The 19808-nt window shown below is 42.3% G+C and overlaps 1 long non-coding RNA gene across 1 annotated transcript in view; it reads left to right on the top strand.

The window, feature by feature from the left end:
• The window catches only part of LOC116559461, a 123869-nt gene extending 109374 nt beyond the window's left edge, over positions 1 to 14495 (top strand). The window contains exon 3 of the long non-coding RNA XR_004272464.1: positions 13303 to 14495. This is a non-coding gene — a long non-coding RNA (uncharacterized LOC116559461). The remainder of the gene's footprint in view (positions 1 to 13302) is intronic.
• Positions 14496 to 19808: the final 5313 nt, after the last annotated feature.

Raw genomic sequence — 19808 nt, forward strand, 5'->3', positions numbered from 1 at the left:
GTGTGTGTGTGTGTGTGTGTGTGTGTGTGTGTGTGTGTGTGTGTGTGTGTGAGAGAGAGAGAGAGAGAAAGGAAGACAGAGACAGACAGATGGGGGCCGAGGAGGCTGGAGGGAAGGAGTGTGGCTTCAGCTTGTGCCAGGAGAGTTTATCTGTCTACCTTTCTATGGAAACTGCTTATGAAATCCTTAGGCATAAAAAGAACCTTTCACATGTAGACTTCTTGGGAATTCAATTCACATTCTTCTCTTCTTTCTTTTTCACTGTTTCTTTTGAACTTGAGGGAAAAAAATTTCCTGTGCCATTCACCTCCCTCGCTCTCAGATAATGATAGAAAGAGAGCTAAGGTGCTTAAATGTCAAGGTTTGTAAAATTGGCAAACTGGCCCCACTAGGTTTGTGGTTTGAGTGATGGGTCTCCGTCAGGTTTGGTGACAACGACAGAGAGGGAGTCTAAGCTGGTAACACGCAGATGCTTCTTTGGCCATTCCACTGTTTCTGTCATTGTTCTGAGAGCTATGTGTGTGTTAATTCACTTAATCCTCCCAATGAGCTTACAAGGTGATGGTGTTATGATTGATGCTATTGTTACATCACCTTATCTTTTTGCAGATGAGCACACTAATATCTGAAAGGTAAGTGTTGTGCCCGAGTCCTCATAGCTAAGAAGCATGAGAACTTAAATTTGAATCTTTGCAGTTCGACAATAGACTATGGTTTTCAACCAAGGGCCATTTGTCCCCCACCCCACAAGATAATCGGCCATGTCTGGAGAGATTTTAAATTGTCACGACTTGGTGGGGTACTGCTACTGACTTCCAGTGGGTAGAGATGAGGGATGCTGCTTGATCATGAGCCCCATAATCAAGAATTAACCCAAAATGTGATGATTGCCAAGGCTGAGAAGCCCTCCTCTGCAGATAATGTGTCTTACAGTTTTGGTGCTGATCAGACAGCACATTTCTGGGGCCGAATATAGGCAAGCCAGAGATATAGTCAAGCCTACGGCAAACGCAACTGAAATGAGGAGAGGCCAGGCTTTGCCAGTGTGCATTTGTGAGCAGAAACACTCCTGAAAGAACAGGGCTGAGGGTACCTTATGGTTCTGTTTCTTTCCTAGGATGGTAGCATCTGATAACCAGATATAAAACTTGAGAGGAAATGTTTAAGCTGTGACTAGTCTGATGCCCAGCTGGCCAGCTGAGCCACCCTACTTCTGTGTTTTCTCGTGCAAAGAGCAAGGTTCTACCGAATGACCTTAGGCTTGGCTTCTGGATGAGATTGGCAGAGAGCTCCTAGCATTTTGCCTGAGCAGTCACGGGGTACCTGGGTTTGGAATCTCAACCACAAGGCAAAGTTATTTTCATTCCCCTTGCTCTGACCTGCCCCCACTGGAATCCTCCGTAGGAGAAATGTTCTAATTTGGGCTCATTAGAAAATATAGTTTCTAATTTTGCAAGAATCATCTGTAAGAAAAAGGTGACCTTTGAAATCCTTTGCTGGGTCATTTAAAATATATTGAAGAGGGGATTTTTTTTTTAAGCATCATCAATGCAGTTTGGTTTTTAAGTATTTCAGGAGTCAGGTCCCCTCTCGGGGCTCCCCAAGGACTTACTCCTGCTGACCCAGAAGAGGTTAGCTTTATCATTCCCTTCCAGTTTATACATTCCACCTAAATTTCCACAATACTTTTGGAGAATTGCAGGCGTTAGATCAGCGGTCTTGACATCACTTGGGAATTTGCTAATTATCTCAGGTTGTACCCCAGATCTCCTGAATCAGAATCTGTATTTTCACAAGATTTCCAAGTTACTCATATATACTAGTCTATAAAGTTTTGATTTTTACTCTAAAAATTGTTCTCTAGGAACTCTGAGTCCAAATGGATGGCACATTTCCTCTCTCAGAGCCTGATTCCAGATTTTTAGAATGTGGACGTTCTGTCTGCTGAGCTCCAAGGCCCTGATGCAGCTCAAAAATGCTGTGATGGTCCAGACTTCTGCAACCCAATAGCTCGCAAACAATCCTACCAATACATTTAGGCAGGGATGCTTGAGCTGCTCTACCAGTGATATTTCAGACACTCTTAGTTGACCACCAGGCTCTTTCCCTGACCTCACCCACTGAGAAAGAAGATTTCCTGTTAACAGCCACTCTCTTCTGGTTGTAACAGATTGTCACTTATTTGATCTGACTTCTTCCATCACTCAGCAGTTTCTCAGTCCAATTGCCATGTCTCTCAGGGCATGTGAGTTAATCTACTTCTCGGTCCTCTGCTTTCATTGAGACTGACATCATCTCAACCTGCTCTTAAAAATTATTGACTTACTAATTTTTTAAGTCAATACCCCGTTTCAAAAAATTCATTCCAAGGTGCGTGAACACTTGCATCCATTCATCTGAATGTACACAAAAATTTTAAATTCACCATAGCATGAGGTTTGTTCCCCTAACCTCTCTATTTAGCTAGAAGGCTGTAGGCTGTGTCTGTTCCCACCAAACAGGTGGCATTGTCGTATAGATCTCAACCAGAAGGGGCTGCTGCCCTGGTGAAATAATGGCCTCACTGAAGAGTTGCAAAGTTTCACCAAAAATGGGATTACAAAAGCAAATGTCAACAGGGGCCATAAGCAAAGGGGGTGGGGCCTATTGCCACAGGACCTGGGAGACTGTTGTGACTCCAGGCAAGGGTGGGAAGACAGCAGATGCAGATTCCAGATGGTTTTTCCAGGAGGAAGGGCATGCCCAGGGCCTTGACATGATCTGATCTTTTTCAAAGGATTCTGAAATCTAGCTTATGACATCTTCCTGTCTTTAAAATATTGGTGGTAATTCAATTTCCTTTCCTAAACACACTGAGTAAGCAAAAGGAAACACATCTGCAGGCTGGAGTTAAACATCAGTCTCCCGGACTGAAGCACGGGTGGGGACAAATCAGTCGTCGTGTCTTGACTGAGCTTAGAGCTCCAGCACCTTGTGTTTTTCATGGTTCAGTTTCTGGATCTGCAGTGGCAGAATGGTACAAAATGACCATATGCCCTTCCTAGTCCCTGCCCAGGAAAGCCAAAACCCAAATTCTATGGATGATGCCTTGGAATTTGTCCTTTATTGTGCTTCTGAGGGTACAGAAGTGTGATTCTTATAAAACCAGGTGATATGCAAAATACAAAGTGATATAAGAACATAACCTTACCATAGGGCCCTAGAATCTACTAAAGAAAATACGATTATTACATATGAAGTGGTACATTTAAAAACCATCATGATGACAGTGTATGTGTAGAATCTGACCCAAGACTGGAGATCACTCAGATCACCTGCCTTAAGCACTAGGCAATGACCAGTTTCCTTGAAGGGGAATGACCATTTAGCTTGGAGATTAGCCTTCAAGGACGAGTCTTGTGCCAATCGAATGTCTAAGCACAGTCATATAGGTGTGGTTTGAATACTCAAATGCCTTAGGTGCCAGGCAGGCATGTGAAGGAGGGAAGCAGGCCAGTGTGAGCTGGAGTGGGACTTGGAGTAGGCTGTGGAAAATTGGAACATTCCCGGTCCCGCTAGAGGGGCAACTAATTCTCCAGAAAAAAATAATTAGTAGAGACCTAAGCTAGGTATATTAAACAAAATATAACTGTGAGCTTCTAATTGACAACTATTTAGATTAATTTTATTGGAGGCTCAGAGGTAGAGAACTAAGTCTGCTTTTAGCTTTGCTGCCATTTGAACAGGTCACATCCACCTTGCAGGTTCTTAGATTCTTTATATGTCAAATGACAAAAATGGCCCAGATGGAGAAAAGCTCCAGCAACCTTCTTCTTTTGGTCCTGCAGGGCGGTTGTGTTAGGTAGTAGGCCTCCCACTGAGCTGTGGCCGATAAAGAGAGCACCAATGGCAATAGGAAAATAATGACCAGTGTTGATGGAGTTGTTGCAGCGTGTAAGACATTGGGCTGGCTGGTTTTTCTTTCAGAAAAAGAGAACAAGAGAGGAAAACAGGCAGGCAAGAAGAAGCACGATGTGTGCACAGACAAAAGGAAGCCGGAGAAATAGAGCCGAGTTTCTCTTTGGTTAATGCTCTGTCAATGAAAATCAATCATTTTTTCCTGATGACTATTCAGTCTTGCAGTTAATGGGCAAAAGTAATTCATTTATTCATTAAACACATTTATTAAATACCTGTTATATGCTAGTGATTGGTAAGTGTTAACTTGTCTCAGACCAATCCCCATAGGTCTTCCAAAAAGAGGCTTTGCCTGTGTCTTAGTCTGTTTTCTGTTGCTATAAGAGAATACCAAAACCTGGGTAATTAAAAAAAATAGATTTTTTTTGTCTCATGATTCTGGAGGCTGGGAAGTTCAAGATCAGTGGGTTGCATCTTGTGAGGCCCTTCTTGATGCATTGTTGCATGTTGGAAGGGCAAAGAGAGGATGAGAGGCCAAAGGGAACCAAATGCATCCTTTTGTATGGAGCCTGTCTCAGCAATAACTAACTCACTCCTGCAATAATGGTATTAATCCATTCATGAGAGCAAAGCCCTCATAACTAACCACCACTTAAAGGTCTCACCTCTCAACATTGTTGCTTTGGGGATTAAGTTTCCAACAGGGAAACTTGGGGGAACACATTCCAATCACGGCAGCCTCCAATACTCCATAGAAACTGGCCACCACCTAGTGCTTTAAGAATCAGTCCTGCTGCATCCCAAGTCTTAGATAGCAACCCTTGCTGACACTGTCACTTATGGCAAGTAAGAGACTGTTTCTTCTTCAACCAGGAACTACGAAGTGACGAATTTTGTCTCAAGCTTCCGTTGTCATAGATCTACATCTGTAAGGCTTAAAACCCACCTTCCAGATCAGGGAAGAGGCGGTAAACACTGAGCCAGTTGGAGGGACTGGCACTGAGACTCTGACTTACCTATTGCTACTGTATCCTGGCCCCAGATTATGCCAGGGTAGGGGCAAGTGCTTCCCTAACTATTTGACTTTAAATGAAAAAAAAAAAAAAAAACAAACTTTTTTTCTCCCTCCGTTTTTACACATTACTAACCACACACTTCTGATATCATGTATGTGTTTTGGAAGGAGGGGTTCCCCACACACCAGGCAGTTCTCCAGTAGACACCAACTACGTGTCCTGTAACTCCATTCTGACCATTTCTATGGGGAGATAGCATCATATTCCACAGGTTGTGGGCTCATTCCCACAGGACTGTCCCCCACTTCAGATGCCAATAGCAAGTACTAGGTTGTCACCTAAGCTTCTGATTGACCGTCTATAAATCAGGGTTTCTCATGACCCCTTTTTCAGGTTCGATTAATTTGTTGGGATGGCTTAGTGAACTCAGAGAAACACTTTACTTGGGTTTACTGGCTTATTAATTAAGGACACAGTAAAGGATATAGATATGAATAGCCAGATTGAAGAACTATGTTGGACAAATTATGTGGGAAGGGGCATGGAGCTTCCATGCCCACTCTGGATAAACTGCTCTCCAGAAGCTTCCACATGCTCAGCTTTCTGGAAGCTTCCTGTTATTTTGGGGTTTCACTGAGGCTTTGTTAAGTAGGCATGATTGATCAAACCATTGGCTATTGGTGATCAGCTCAACCTTCAGTCCTCTCCCCTCCCCAGAGGTCAGGGTTTGGGGCTGAAAATTCCAACCTTCTAATAACACGGTTGGTTCCCCTAGCAACCAGCCCCCATCCTGAGGATATCCAGGAGCCAACCAAGAGTCGTCTCATCAGAACAAAAGATGGTCCTTTCACCCAGGAACTGCTAAGAGATTTTGGAGCTCTGTATTAGATGCTTCCTATCACTCTGAAAATTACAAAGGTGGCCTTAAGAGCCCTGCCTCTGGAACTGGGGTCAAAGACCCAATATCAGAACAAAAGAGTCTCCTGGTATCCCTATATATGAGGGTTTTAGGAGCTGTGTCTTAGGAACTGGGTCAGGAATCAAATACGTATTTCTTATTATATCACAAGACCACAGCAGCTTAAAAGCCACACAGCCTGAAAGTGTACTCAATACAATAGGGAGGGAACTTTTTAATTTAATTTAAACCTTCCTACTGGGGTCTGAGCTCCGAATTGCTATGGCTGTGAGTGCTGCTCCAGAATGCAATGGGCAATGAGTAGCTATGTACATGTTTCTGCCCCGCCATCTATGAATGTTCCCCAAGGAACGCTGCTCAGGCCAGTCTTGTTTATCAGAGCTTGGCCATCTGAGTTTGCTTGCTTGACTGCCAAGCGCTGGAACTGCAACAGAGAACAAGTTAGACAGAGTCCCTGCCCACCGGAGGTTTGCATTCCAGTGGAGAGACTGAAAATACACTAGTAAGCAAAGAAACGTGCAGCAGACTGCAGGTGGTTGTAGGGTGTGAGAGAGACTCATCAAGGCTGGGAGGAAGAGGCTTTCCAAACACCAAGGTCAGGAGAGACCTCTCTGCTCAGGGGGTAAATGAGACCAGAATGAATGTAGGGATGTGAGCCACAGGCACTAGGGAGAAAGACGAATACTAGAGGAGGGAACGGTGCCGCAAATATGTGAGAGGCTATCTGTGTGCAGCATATGATGGGTAGTTTCTAGCTGGAAATGAGGACTGGGAGTTATTTCTTCATTTCTCAAATACTTTGAACAATTATTGTGTGCAAGGTGCTGGAGATACAGCTATGATAACCCACAGGCCCTGCCCTCAAGGAGGTTATCCTCTGGTCAGGAGTTGACGTATATATAAGGAGTAGAGGAGTGAGGCAAAGAAGTGAAGAGGCAATCACATTGCGAAGTGGCCAGTGCTAAGATGGGACACAGAGGATTGTGGGAACAGGGGATACCAGGGAGGAGCCACTGAGGAGGTGGGAGCTTCCAGACAGCTTAACTCATCCTCATGATCAGTATAGCTTCAACAAACAGCAATGTTTTTACTGTTCAATTTTAGTATATCATAAAGCTGAATGGTTTTTTTTTCAAAGTTCATGTCCACATCGTTTATTTTTGATTAAGATGTTATAATTGATGATTTTAGTGCCTTTCATGTGAAAAACAAAATGCTCAGTACAAGAGGGAGAGGACTTTTTAATTTTATGAAACTGAAATTTAAACATCCAAAAGCCACTGCTCCAGCCAAATGTCCTGCCAATTCTGTCTTTATTAAAGGAAGCTTGTATTTATTGAGCACTTACTACATACAAGACACTTGTCTAAGTACTTCCGTGTGCTTTTTGGATCTTCAAGCTAATCTGTGAAGAAGGGTAGATTATCCCCATTTTATAGATTAGGAAAATGAGGCACAGAGAGGTGAGGAAACTTGCTCAAGTTTATGTAACTAGTAAGTATTAGAACTGAGATTTGATAGACAAATTCTAGAACTCATGTTCTTATTTTCCTCTTCCCCACAGAAAACAACTAGCAAATTTTGGAATATTAGAACTCAAAGCTTTGACTATCATTTACATGTATAGCTCCTGTCCTTTCTCCCTTCCCCAGTACTGGCTTTGGAAACTCATGGATAAAAAGTACCTTAGAACCAAAGAGAATGAGGAACCCATAGATAGGCAAAGATTCTTGGACATTCCCCTGAGGAATAAAAATGCTCTGCCAGCGAGCTCACTGTGCATATTTACTGCTCCGTGTATGTGTCCCAGTTGGGCCAACTTCTGTTCTTGGCTGTTTGAATATATACTGGCAGCTCAGAGGTGTAATTTCTCCAAATGCCGCATTCCTGCTGAGCCCACAGGATGAATCGTGCAATTTCGGGTGAGCGCTTCTTTAAACTCTAGCGGTGCTTGTAGTTTCCTTCCTCCTACTTTCTCTGCAGACTCTGCATGGAAGATTGAGGGCTGAGTGGATGCTGGGGCCAGGGGTACAGAAGGTGAGGTGCTGGGCTGGAGAGTCAGAGAAAGGCAGAAGAGGGAGAGGCAGGTGGGACAGCCTAAGCTGCCCAGGCAAATGCCAGAGCCCCGCTTTGAGAATTGAGATCACCTTTAATATCCTGGGGTTTTCATTCATTCATGCATCCACTTGTAAAAATATTTTTGCATTATCTGCCTTGTGCCAGATACAGTTTGGGAGTGGGGAACAGAAATAAGGGGACGGTAGAATCTCAGCTGTTAGGAAGGCAAGTCTATCTTATGATGGGCATATATAATGTGGGGGCAGGTTTAACACAGTCAAGGAACCCAGGGACATCTTCTTGGGGGGCGCATGGAATTGAGCACAAGTATGAAGACAGAAACAGGTTAATTCAATAAAGAGGAGAGGAAAGACTGACCGTGATAGAGGAAACAGCCTGTGAAAATTTCTGGGATAGGCAGGAGGCTACCTGTGTATATGAAGAACTTAAAAGCAACCAATCTTCTCCCCACTCCATTTATGAATGCTGACCCCATGTCTGGCCCAGGCTTTGAGCTTTATAGCTTCATGATAAAGCTTGCCAGGATTTCAGATTTTCACACACAAAAACAGATTTTAAGAAACTAAATAATTTTTCCACAACCACACAACTAGTGCATAGTGGCATGGAAATTCAAGTCCAGGTTTGTGTGATTCCAAAGAAGGGTTTCTTGATCACCACTTCATATTGTTTTTCTAGAAATCCCTCATCATTTGCAGAGACCTACATACCCTATGCATACTTCTATCCAGGTTCTAACATTGGAAATGTGAGTAGGCTGATTTCCTGTAGAATAAATAGAAAGTAAAGATAGAAAATAAAGTCACAATAGCTAAAACTGTGGAAGTGATACAGTTATCCATTGAGGAATAATTGGATAAATTGTGGTGTATACATGCAATGGAATATTATTCTGTCTTAAAAAAGAAAATTCTGATACATGCTACAACATGGATAACTTTGGGGACATTATGCTATGTGAAATAAACCAGCCACAAAAAGACAAATACTTTATGATTCCCTTTATATGAAAAATCTAGAATAGTCAAATTCAATACAGACAGGTGGTTTCCAGGGGTTACAGGGAGGTAAAGACAGAATAATCTAATGGGTATAGAGTTTTAGTTTTGGAAGATGAAAGGAGTTCTGGAGATTGGGTGCACAGTAATGTGAATGTACTGTCACAAACTACATAAAAGTGTTTCAGTTGGCAACAAACTGCATATACAAAGGTGATCGCATAAGATTATAATACCATATTTACACTGTGCCTTTTCTGTAGAAATGCTTTTCTTTAGACATGCTTAGATACACAGATGCTATTGTGTTACAGTTGCCTACAGTATTCAGTATAGCGACATGCTGTGGAGGTTTGCAGCCTAGGAGCAGTAGACCATCCCATCTAGCGTAGGTGTATAGTAGGCTATACCATCTAGACTTGTGTAAGTGTACTCTGAGGTTCACACAATGATGAAATCACCTAACAACACATATCCCCATGTTATGACATATGACTGTACTTAAGATTGCCGGACTCTACACTTCAAGATGGTTAATATGGTGAGCCAGGCATGATGGCTCACGCTTGTAATCCTAGTACTTTGGGAGGCCGAGGCAGGCAGATCACTTGAGGCCAGGAGTTTGAGACCAGCCGGGCCAAAATGGTGAAGCCCCCTCTCTGCTAAAAATACAAAAATTAGCTGGACATGGTGGCACATGCCTGTAGTCCCAACCACTTAGGAGGCTGAGGCAGGAGAATCGCTTGAACCCAGGAGGTGGAGGTTGCAGCGAGACAAGATCGCAGAGCCTGGGTGACAGAGTGAGACCTTGTCTCAAAAAAAGAAAAGTGAATATGATACATGTCATGTGTATTTTATAAGTAAAAATGTTTAAGGAAAAAAAAGGAAAAAAATTTTTAAATCATGCATGATTTCATCTAGAAATAACCACTGTTTAAAAAAATCATCATGTATAATCTTTTAGACATGTTCTATGTAAATGACACGTGGGAGTCTTTATATATTTGCACATAATGGGATCACATGATACATAGAATTTGGTAGCCCATTTATTTCCCATTATTTAGTATATCAGAGACTTATTTCCAGGTTGGCAAATACACATTCACATTATCATTAAAGACAGTATAGTAGTCCCCATTAATCAATATCCAGGATGTGCAGCATGGCTCACAATTATAAATAACATCATAATCAACACAGTTGAGCTCAGCCCCCTCATCCGATTATTACCTTGAGATGCAGTCCCAAATTGGAATGCTTTGTTGAAGATTTTGTCTTTTGCGAGCCTCTTGACACCCTCTTCAGATGGCCCTCTAAAAAAGGTTGTACCACATTATATTCTTTCCAAGAGTTGTCCTTCTGCCTGGACCCTCACCCTTTCGTGCTTGATGTCAGCCTTACAATGTATCAGTGGTAAGATCCCAGCCAAAGGGGCCTCATTTGTCCCAGATGAATATGGTGCTTATTCCATAGGCTGAGGAAGAAGTAAATGATGGAATTCTCATACATGGCTGACAGCATCTAGCAGGGGCTCAGTATGCCTTCACTGTGCTGTCATTACCTTCTCCTCATTCCCCAGGAATCAGAGCTTTTCAAGAGCAAGAACACCACACCCAGCTCTGGTGCAACCTGGTGTCTGTTGAACCAGTGTAAGCAGATCAGAACAGAGCAAGAGATGTGTGAGTGTTTGTGGAAAGCCTTAGAAAGAGAATTAAGAGAAAAGCTTGTTTCCTGGATCTGAGGGAAATGGAAATAAGAAGCATAGTCTGAGGATAAATGGACATCTGTGCCTTGCTCACTTTTACTTTCAGGTGTGTAAGCCTTTTAATCCTGCTTTTAAATAATTTTACATTTGCAACAAAAGGCACCTGACTGGGCAGGCTAGCAAGTGTCCCCAAAGTGGGCACAGAGGGTTCATTATTCCCAACTCCCTTATGAGGCCAGCCAGCCTGTGTCACTGCAATAGTGGGTCTTTCCTGATCAATCTGAAATAAGAAATGGGCCCAGCATGGACATTCATGGGCAAACTCTTTTCCTCTGACAATGAAAGTCAGGATCTGAGCAGACCTGCCGTGCGAATCCATCTGGGAAAGGCAGCTAGTGGAATTCGCAAGCAGCCAGCCAGATATTCTGAGGGACTTTCGCCCGAGGCTCTGAGGATCATGCTGCAGGTGGGGTTGGGGATTGTGGGGTGCCAGGCTTGGCACAGCATCCCAGTACCCTCTCAGGAAAGCTGTCCTTTCAATCATCTCTCTCTCTCTAAAAGCATTTGATTTCATGGAGCTTCTTTTCATCCAAAAACCATCCTGGAGTTACTGGCTCTGGGATACAGACTTGGCAATCGCAGTCAGGAGGGAACTCATCTGTGCTTATTTAATGGGATTTTTTGTTCTACAGAGACCCAGAGACTTCCAGAGGCAGTGATGGCAGGAGGCAGGGTAAGGCTTGAAGAACTTAAGAGATTAGCACTTTTCAGAAGTTCCAACATTTAATGAATAGAGGCACTGAGGTCTAGAGAGAAGGAGCTTAGCCAAAGACAGACAATAATTAGCCTGGATTTTAAGTGTCTCCCTCCTTTCCCTCCTTCCTTTCCTTCTTACCTAGCACTTTGGTCTCTTTGCATGTCAGGCATTGTGCCAAATGCTTTCCTCCATTAATCTTTCCAACCACCCATGCAGTAGGTTTTATTATTAGTGCCCTTTCACAGATGAGGAATGTGAGGTTCAGAGAAGCAAAATTATATGCCCAAGGTCTCAGAACTAGTACATTGTAAAATTATTTCCTTTCTCTCCCTAGAGGCTCTATAGCCTTGATGGCAGGGGAGCAGTTTCTTATCCTCACGAAGAATCCTGAGGAAACAGTCCTCTTCAAGAAAGCAAAGTCAGCAGTCAGTCAGCCTGGGCATCACAGAGCCAAGTACAGGTCAGGAAGTCCTGCCTCATGGGCATCAGCCAGCCATGGGCAGACCTGCTTGGCTTCATAGCACAGTCCTTCTTGCAGCCCCAGCAGGAGTCTCACATATAATTATTGAAGGGCTCATGGGAACCCAGAGAGCAGGCAGCAGAGCATGAGATTGACACCAGGGACTCTGGAATCAAATCAAATTCCAACTGGGCCACTCTGGAGCAATATCTTGGCATATGTTTTATAATATCTCTGATTTTTGTTTTCTTTATCTCCAAATGAGAATCATAACAGAACTTAGCTTATAGGTTCATGAGAGAATTTAAAAGTGATCTATGCTAAAATAACATGCATGGTGAACTTTGAAGGGATTCTACAAATGGTAATTTCTTCTAACATTATCATCATTATCATCATCATCATCAACAACAACATCACCATAACAATCATCATCACCATCCTCATCATGAAAGACCATGTAGCAATGAGCCTTTGACATATTAACACCATTAGGAAATCATACAGGCCTGCAGCCTAGGGGCCAGGATGGCATCTCTGCAATGTTGTTGGCCTGTATTGGTGGCAGACCCTTGTACCAACAAAGAAGGCCTCACAGAAAATTTTTCATATATATTTCTTTATCCTTTTCAGCTAGAACAATTTCTGAGTCATTGTAGCTACTTATATTAAATATTTTCTGATTAATTGGATGAATGAATGAGTGAATAAATAAATGAAAGAACTGACTACTCTCTGGTGTAGTTCAAAGGTCATTTTGCTCTACTAACTACTTTTGGAACAGGAAATGACAAACTACTCAAGAACAGCCTGAGATTCAAATCTGCAAACCCAAATACCCGAATAATATGAATACTTAATAAATAGTAATCATTGCAATGTGTTGCAAGCTATGCCTATGTATTGATGGTATAGTAAGCTCTTAATGTGAATTACCTCATGATATTCAACAACTGTGAGGTAGGCATTATTATTATTATCACCCTTTTACAGATGGGGAAAATGAGGTTTGGTGAGGGCAAGCAGCAGTTCAAGATCATGTAGCCAAAGCAGCAGCAGATCCTGGATTGGTGCCTAGGTCTGTCTAATTCCAGGGCCTGTGCTTTAAAGTACTACCGTCTTTAACCTCCCCCAGTCTTCACTAAGGATCAAATGAAATCCTAACCTCACCTTCACTCTTTTCAGAGCAAAAAGATACATTTTGGGAAAGATAACCATGTAATATTAGGTATCCATGGATAAATGGAGAGTCAAACGAAGATAATTTTTCAGTCTTCTAACATCTATAGCACCTCCTCCCTGGCCAATTACAGGCCACCCTTGGCATGCACGGCACACCTTTGCTACCTGCACCAGCTCACTTATCAGTGTTTGTCTGTTCAGTGTCCCATTTGCTCCAATTTCCTCTGTACCTAGTTCTCCCAAGCAACCAGTTTGAGCTAAGTCATCAGAAGCGTTTTTTTTCCAGACAATTCATCCTATCTCTGGTGCTCATTATGAGAAGGAAGACCAGACCTGAGGCCCAGGGCTCCCAGCTTCCCACCCGTATTTTAAATGGAAGAGCCTAGCTTCTAACTGATCTTGGTCTACCAGTCTAGTTCCTGCACTACGTTTGGACAAAGGGTTTTGTGAAGCAAATAAACAAGTAAATAAATAAACTTTAAAACTGCTGGTTTAATGTAATCCACAACTCAGTCATAGAAAAAATACTTTTTGGTACCTGCTTTATGCTTTTTCTCAATATTGAGGATTTCAAGGCAAGGTAAGTCCTTGCCCTCATGGCTCTCATATTCAAGTAGAGAGACAGGAATTAAACTAGCAAACAAGTTGATATAGAGATAAATGAGAACAACAATAGTATAAGTTAAACAGAGAGTTAAAATCAGGCAAGATACCTTACATGGTACAGCTGAATGATGGCCTTCAAAAGGATATTTAAGTTCTGACCCCTGGAACCTGTGCATATTACCTTATATGGCAGCAAGATATAATTAAGAATCTTGGAAGAAGGAGACTATCCCAGATTGTGCTGGTGAGCCTTAAATGCAATCACATGCATCCTTTTAAGACAGGAGCAGATCTGGGAGCTCACATCAGCAAGATGGCCACTAGAGTTACCTGGCATTCGTCCTCCCCACAAAAAGGGACAAAGACAATAAATAAACAACTGTAGTTTGACCAGAGTGACTGAGGAAGTATATTGGAGAGCACCAAAGGAGTGGGAAAATCCTAGTGGAGCATGGACTCCCAAAATAGCACCATAGAAAAAGGAGCGAATTATCTTGCATCTACCACATTGTCTCCCCCATTGGGATCAGTGTGGAGACATGGGGGATTTCTTCTTTCAGGGAAAAGGTAAGCTGGAGACCTCTAGCAGTTCTCATAGCCACTACAGATGCCAGTGGTCTTTGCTATAGGAGCATCCCCAGTCTTCATGGGCTCTGAATCCAGTTAACAAAGTTGCTAGGAGTTCATGCAGATGCATTGCCCCAGAGTAGGAGCCTAGGTGATGCACCACCCCCCACCAACCCCATGAGCTAGGCTGCTGCAGCGTGGTGCCATCTTGAAACCAGACCCACTGCCACAATGTGTTCTGACCTGGGTGCCAGCACTGCTGCTGTCTCCATTCTTGAGACCTTGCCATCATTTCATCATATTCATACCAGTGCCTACACCACCATGATCCTGTTTATGTGAAGCCTAGGCCTAATGGAATGGCCAAGATCCTGGTGTCCAAACCTATGTGATGCAATCACCCCTGAAAAACTGGCAGATCTGTACAATGGGGAAGCTACTGAACAGCTGGCCGTCCTGCCCTGCCCATGTGTTCCTGTGCCAAGCCTGACAGCCATCTCAGTGGTGGTCACACCTCCCCAGAGACATTGCTGCACAGCCAGCCTGCCTGCTAGCCATGTCTAAACATGCCTGACTTGAAAACCAAACCAGTACCCCTGCCCTCAGTAAGACCATGCCATTGCCATCACAAACTTCCACAGCCTTTGGCACTGAAGCAATCACAGACATTGCTGTTGAAGATTACAGCTAAAGAAACTACACGAAGACCATACTACTGAGCTACTCAGAGCCAAAGCCCATGTTCCATACCTGAGAACCTATCTACAGAAAAAAGTCTCTCTCTATAAAAATTACCCCATAAAATTAGAAAAAGCTAGTTTTCCACAAGATGTGCAGACATCAATGTAGGGATATAAGAAACATTAAACAGCAAGGAAACATGATATCGCCAAAGAAATACAATAAATCTTCAGTAGCAGATGCCAAAGAAAATAATATTTACAAAATGCCTCATAAAAAAACTCAAAATAATGATCTTCAGAAAACTCAGTGAGATACAAACAAATATAAATAAATTCAATGAAATAAAAATTATGATTTGAATAAGAAATGCAACAAAGAGATAAGAAAGAACCAAACAGAAATATTGGAGCTGAAGAATTCAATGAATTAAATAAATAATACAATTAAGAACTTTAATGTAAGACTAGATCCATCAGAAGAAAGACTTCCTGAACTTAAAGACAGGTCTTTTGAAGCAAACTAGTCAGAGGAGAATTAGGAAATAAGAATTTAAAAAACAAAGAAAGCATACAGGACTTATGGGACACTATTAAGCAAACATATACTTACATTATGAGGGTGTCAGAGGGAGATTGGATCAAGAAAAGCCAAAAACCTGTTTAACAAAATAATAGCTGAAAATTTACCAGTCTTAAGAGAGATATGAACATCCAGGTCCAGCAGGATCAAAAATCTCCAATTATATTTAATAAAAAAAAATTTAAAACTCTCTAAGGCATATTATAATTAATTTTTCAAAAGTCAAAGTCAGAGAATCCTGAAAGCTACAAAAGGAAACCATCAAGCTACATAGAAGGGAATCTCTATTAGATTAACAGCAGATTTTTCAGCAGAAACTTTGCAGGCCAGGAGAGAATGGAATGATATAGTCAAAGTGCTGAAAGAGTGTAGCACTGCTGACATTTTGGGATCTCATTTCTGGTCTCTAGCATCGTAAGAGAATAAATTTCTTTGTATAAGCCACCCATCTTGTGGTAATTTGTTATAGCAGCACCAGGAAACTAATACACATGACTACTTTAGACTAAATGGTCAGGAAAACCTTTTCAGATGCAGTAATGCTGAAGCTGATACATGAATGATAAGAGGGAACCTCCTTATGAAGATCCAGGGTAAGAATACTGCAGGCAGAGGGAACAGACAGTGCAAAGACACTGAGGCAGAAACAAACTTGGCTTGTCTAAGAAGGAAAATTAGTGGAGTAAGAATATAATGTGAAAGGAAGAGACTTATGGGAGATTGAAGTCAAAGGTACAAGAAAGAAAAATATGTAAAATTTCAAAAAGCCAGGGTAAGGAGTTTAGATTTTTTCTAAGTATGAGGGGGTACCATTACAGGATTTATAGAAGAAGTTGATGTATATACTTTACATTTTTTTAAACGTACTCTGGCTGCTCTGTGGAGTTTGGACTGAGAGGGGCATAAATTCTGTAGCGAGGTCAGTAAGGCTGTTATAATAGGGTCCAGGTAGAAGATGTTCCTGATTTGCACTAAAGTCGTGGTTGAAGAGAAAGAGAAGAGATAGTAGATGGTTTTGGAATAGATCATGGAGGAAACTCAATGGGAATTGTTTCTGGGTTTGATGTGGTTTTGTGGGTAAGTGAAAGAAAATTTGGCCTGATCCACTGGAAAGATAATAGTGCTATTCACTTGAATGAGGAAGGAATATGTTGGGAAAGAAAACCAAGAAAGCTTTTCTTAGCCATATTAAGTTTGAGATACATATGGACTTCCAAATCTAGGCTTAAGGGATACATCTAGATTTGGAAATACAGAATGTGAAAGCTATTGACATATAGATATTTAAAGTACAGGACTTGGTGAGATCACTAGGGGGATGGGAGGAATTTATAGACAGAGGTAAAAGGAACCCAAAACATCATCCTGAGGTACAAACACTGTAAGGTCAGACAGAGGAAGAGCCAGCAGGGGAATCTGAGACAGACAGTGAGAGGAGAACATTGAAAATGTGATGTCTCAGAAGCCAAGAGAAGGAAGGATGCCTAAAGAGGGAGTCATTAAGCATAACAAAATAAGTTCTTCTTGCCAGGTAACTTACATGCATTTTCACTGGGCAGACAGTGTCTTAGCTCTAGGCCAACAGGTTTCCTCTCAACTGCCATCTCACATCATTGGCAGTGGCTCCCTAGAGTTCTCTGATGAAAAGGATCCCAGTGCCTTGCCTGAGCTTGGCAGGAAAGCCAGCTATGATCAGTTGGTGATGCCTATGTGAAAAGTTGGGCAAGAGTTCTTGTGTTCTATGACCCTGTCTAACCCAATGGGAAGACATGAGTTACGGTCATTTCAGGGGCTTTGGTAGGTTACAAGGAGTTAAACTGTGGCTAAGGCAGCCCATCAAATCACATTCTCAGAGCTGAATCCATCTTCATGGATCCACTGCCCTACCCTGCAGTGAATACAGGATTAGATGCAGGACTGCCTCTGGAAGAAGCAGATACAAAGAGACAGAGACAAAACGGGGCTATAATTTAAGCAAACACCAATGAGGCATCAAGGTTTTGGAGTCTAACATCTAGATTCAACTCTCAACTCTGCCACTTACTATGAGGATGTGGATAAGTTTATCCAACTGTCCTTAGTCTCATTTCTTTACGTGCTGAGTGATATTAATGGAATTGTGAAGCCAAAGAAACTTGAGAGGCTAAGACTCCCAGGAACTCTGAAGATCTATTTCTTGAGGCTTCAGGATAACTCTTGGGACCTGTTTCTTGAGGTCCAGGGTGACCTGAAAGCCATAGATACGTGAGGGTAAGACTCCTGGGAACTCTAAAAATCTATTTCTTGAGGGTTCAGGATAACTCTTGGTATGTGTTTCTTGAGGATCCAGGGTGACACCTTTAATTTAGTATACTATGACATAGGTCTTTACCTCTAAGGCTGTAACATCCTCTTTATGGAGTGTCTTAACCATGATAAGTTATTAATGATCAAATAAATTTGCAGAGCAATGGTACTGATTTTGTGCTGCTGAGCCACTGTATAATCAGAATTGGTTGAGTGGCAATTGCATATTAAAGGTTTAACAAGTTACAACAACAAAATGTATGTAACTACAATTTTTCCATACTCCCAGCTCTTGAGGAACATACCATGTGGTCACAGCCCAGCTATCGGATCTTTGTTGAACAGATGAGAGTAATGAATAGGAAGGCTTAGTTGAAGGAAGTAAGCAAGGGAAAAGTAGATTTCTCTGCACAAGTAAGCATATGGGTCAAACTACTTGGGGATAAAACTATTTAGGAAGCTGGAGGAAGAGATTAAGGAGAAGGAGAAAGTGAAAGATGTGGTAAGTATGAGCTGAACTTCTTGAAGATAGGAGAGAAAATTGAAGAACTATCATGAAGAAAGGGACTTTAGGAAAACAGATATGTGTCTATAAAGCTCTTTAAGGAAATTGCTATGTTGTATAGTGTAAATCTTCCTTGTTACCTCTTGAAAAGACATTCCATAAAATATGTACATTGCTTTTGTTTTGTTTTCTCTGGGGGAGTTTTTTGGGTTTTGCTTTTGGTTTTTGTTTGTTTGTTTTTTGTAAGACAGGGTTGTATTCTGTCACCTAGGCAAGAGTGAAGTGAAATGATCATAGCTCACTGTAGCCTCAGACTCCTGGGCTCAAGCCATCCTCCCGCCTCAGCCTCTGGAGTAGCTGAGACTACCACGTGGTGGTGCACACACCACATGCCCACCTAAGTATTATTATCATTATGATTATTTGCAGAGATAGGGGCTTGCTTTGTTGCCCAAGCTGACCTTGAACTCTTGGTCTTAAGCCATCCTGCCACCTTGGCCTCCCAAAGTGTTGGGGTTACAGGCATGAGCCAGGGCACCCATTCATACATTGCTATTCAAGACACTTCGGAGTGTGTGCATGTGTGTGTAATAGCTTTGTGCTAAGGCTAGCCTCAAGGTGGCCCTGTTTTATTTGGGTTACATTGGCAACAAAGCGCCTTTATACTCATCTTCTAATTTGACCACCATGTTACATACCTGTGATAAAACCTCAACAGATTTTAGTTTATTGTCCATCCAAAAAAGGAGAGTCTTGACCTGTGTTATTGAGTTAACAAAGAGCAGAGCTGTAAGGAAAATCTGTCTTCTGACTCTCAGGCTAGTGTGCTTTTTCTTCCCTCTCTCTCTCTCTCTCTCTCCCTCCCATTCCTTCTTTCCTTCTCTCTTTCCCTTTCTCTTGTTCCTCCTCCTCTCCCACCACCCTCTTCTCTCTGTCAGTATATTGATGTTAGCGATGAACACATGCATAAGACATTCCCTAACCCGCCTTCAAGCTTTTATTTGAAAGGTTTGTAGTCCAAAGCAGTGTCTGCCAGCAAACAAGAAGGCCTGTGTGTGGTGTTAAAAATGTGAAGACCCCAGAGGACTTATATTTTCAGCTTTTAGAGCAAAGGCCCATGAGTAGCAGCCCGTATGGTGGTATATGGATCCCGGCACTTTGCCTCCCGCATGCCAAGGATCCAGACTGCATTGGGATTTGAGAACTCGCCTGGGCCAAGCAGAGTTTCTAATAACCAGGAGGCAGGAGGCCGTCTGACAGGTTTCTGTGCTGCCACTTCACATTGGATCACACACTCAGGCCAGAACGAGTGGCCGGCTGAAGTTCCCTAGGGTTTTATTCCTGCTTGCTTCCTCCTTCCTTGGGCTGCTGGTAGAACCCATTTGTGTATAGTTTGGCTAAGAAAAATCCTGTTGCTTTCCAAGTGGATGCTTTGTTTGTTTCTGTTACAAAACATCTGAAAAATCAGCATTTCCCACTCAGCATCGAGCCAAAATTGACTGCTGTCTCTATATAATAAAGCAGCATGTTTTGCTGCTCTCTTCTAATTGGAAGACAGAAAGTCT

Source organism: Sapajus apella, unplaced genomic scaffold (assembly GCF_009761245.1).
Source record: "Sapajus apella isolate SASKATOON/1434 unplaced genomic scaffold, GSC_monkey_1.0 scaffold23, whole genome shotgun sequence".
Classification (NCBI taxonomy): domain Eukaryota; kingdom Metazoa; phylum Chordata; class Mammalia; order Primates; family Cebidae; genus Sapajus; species Sapajus apella.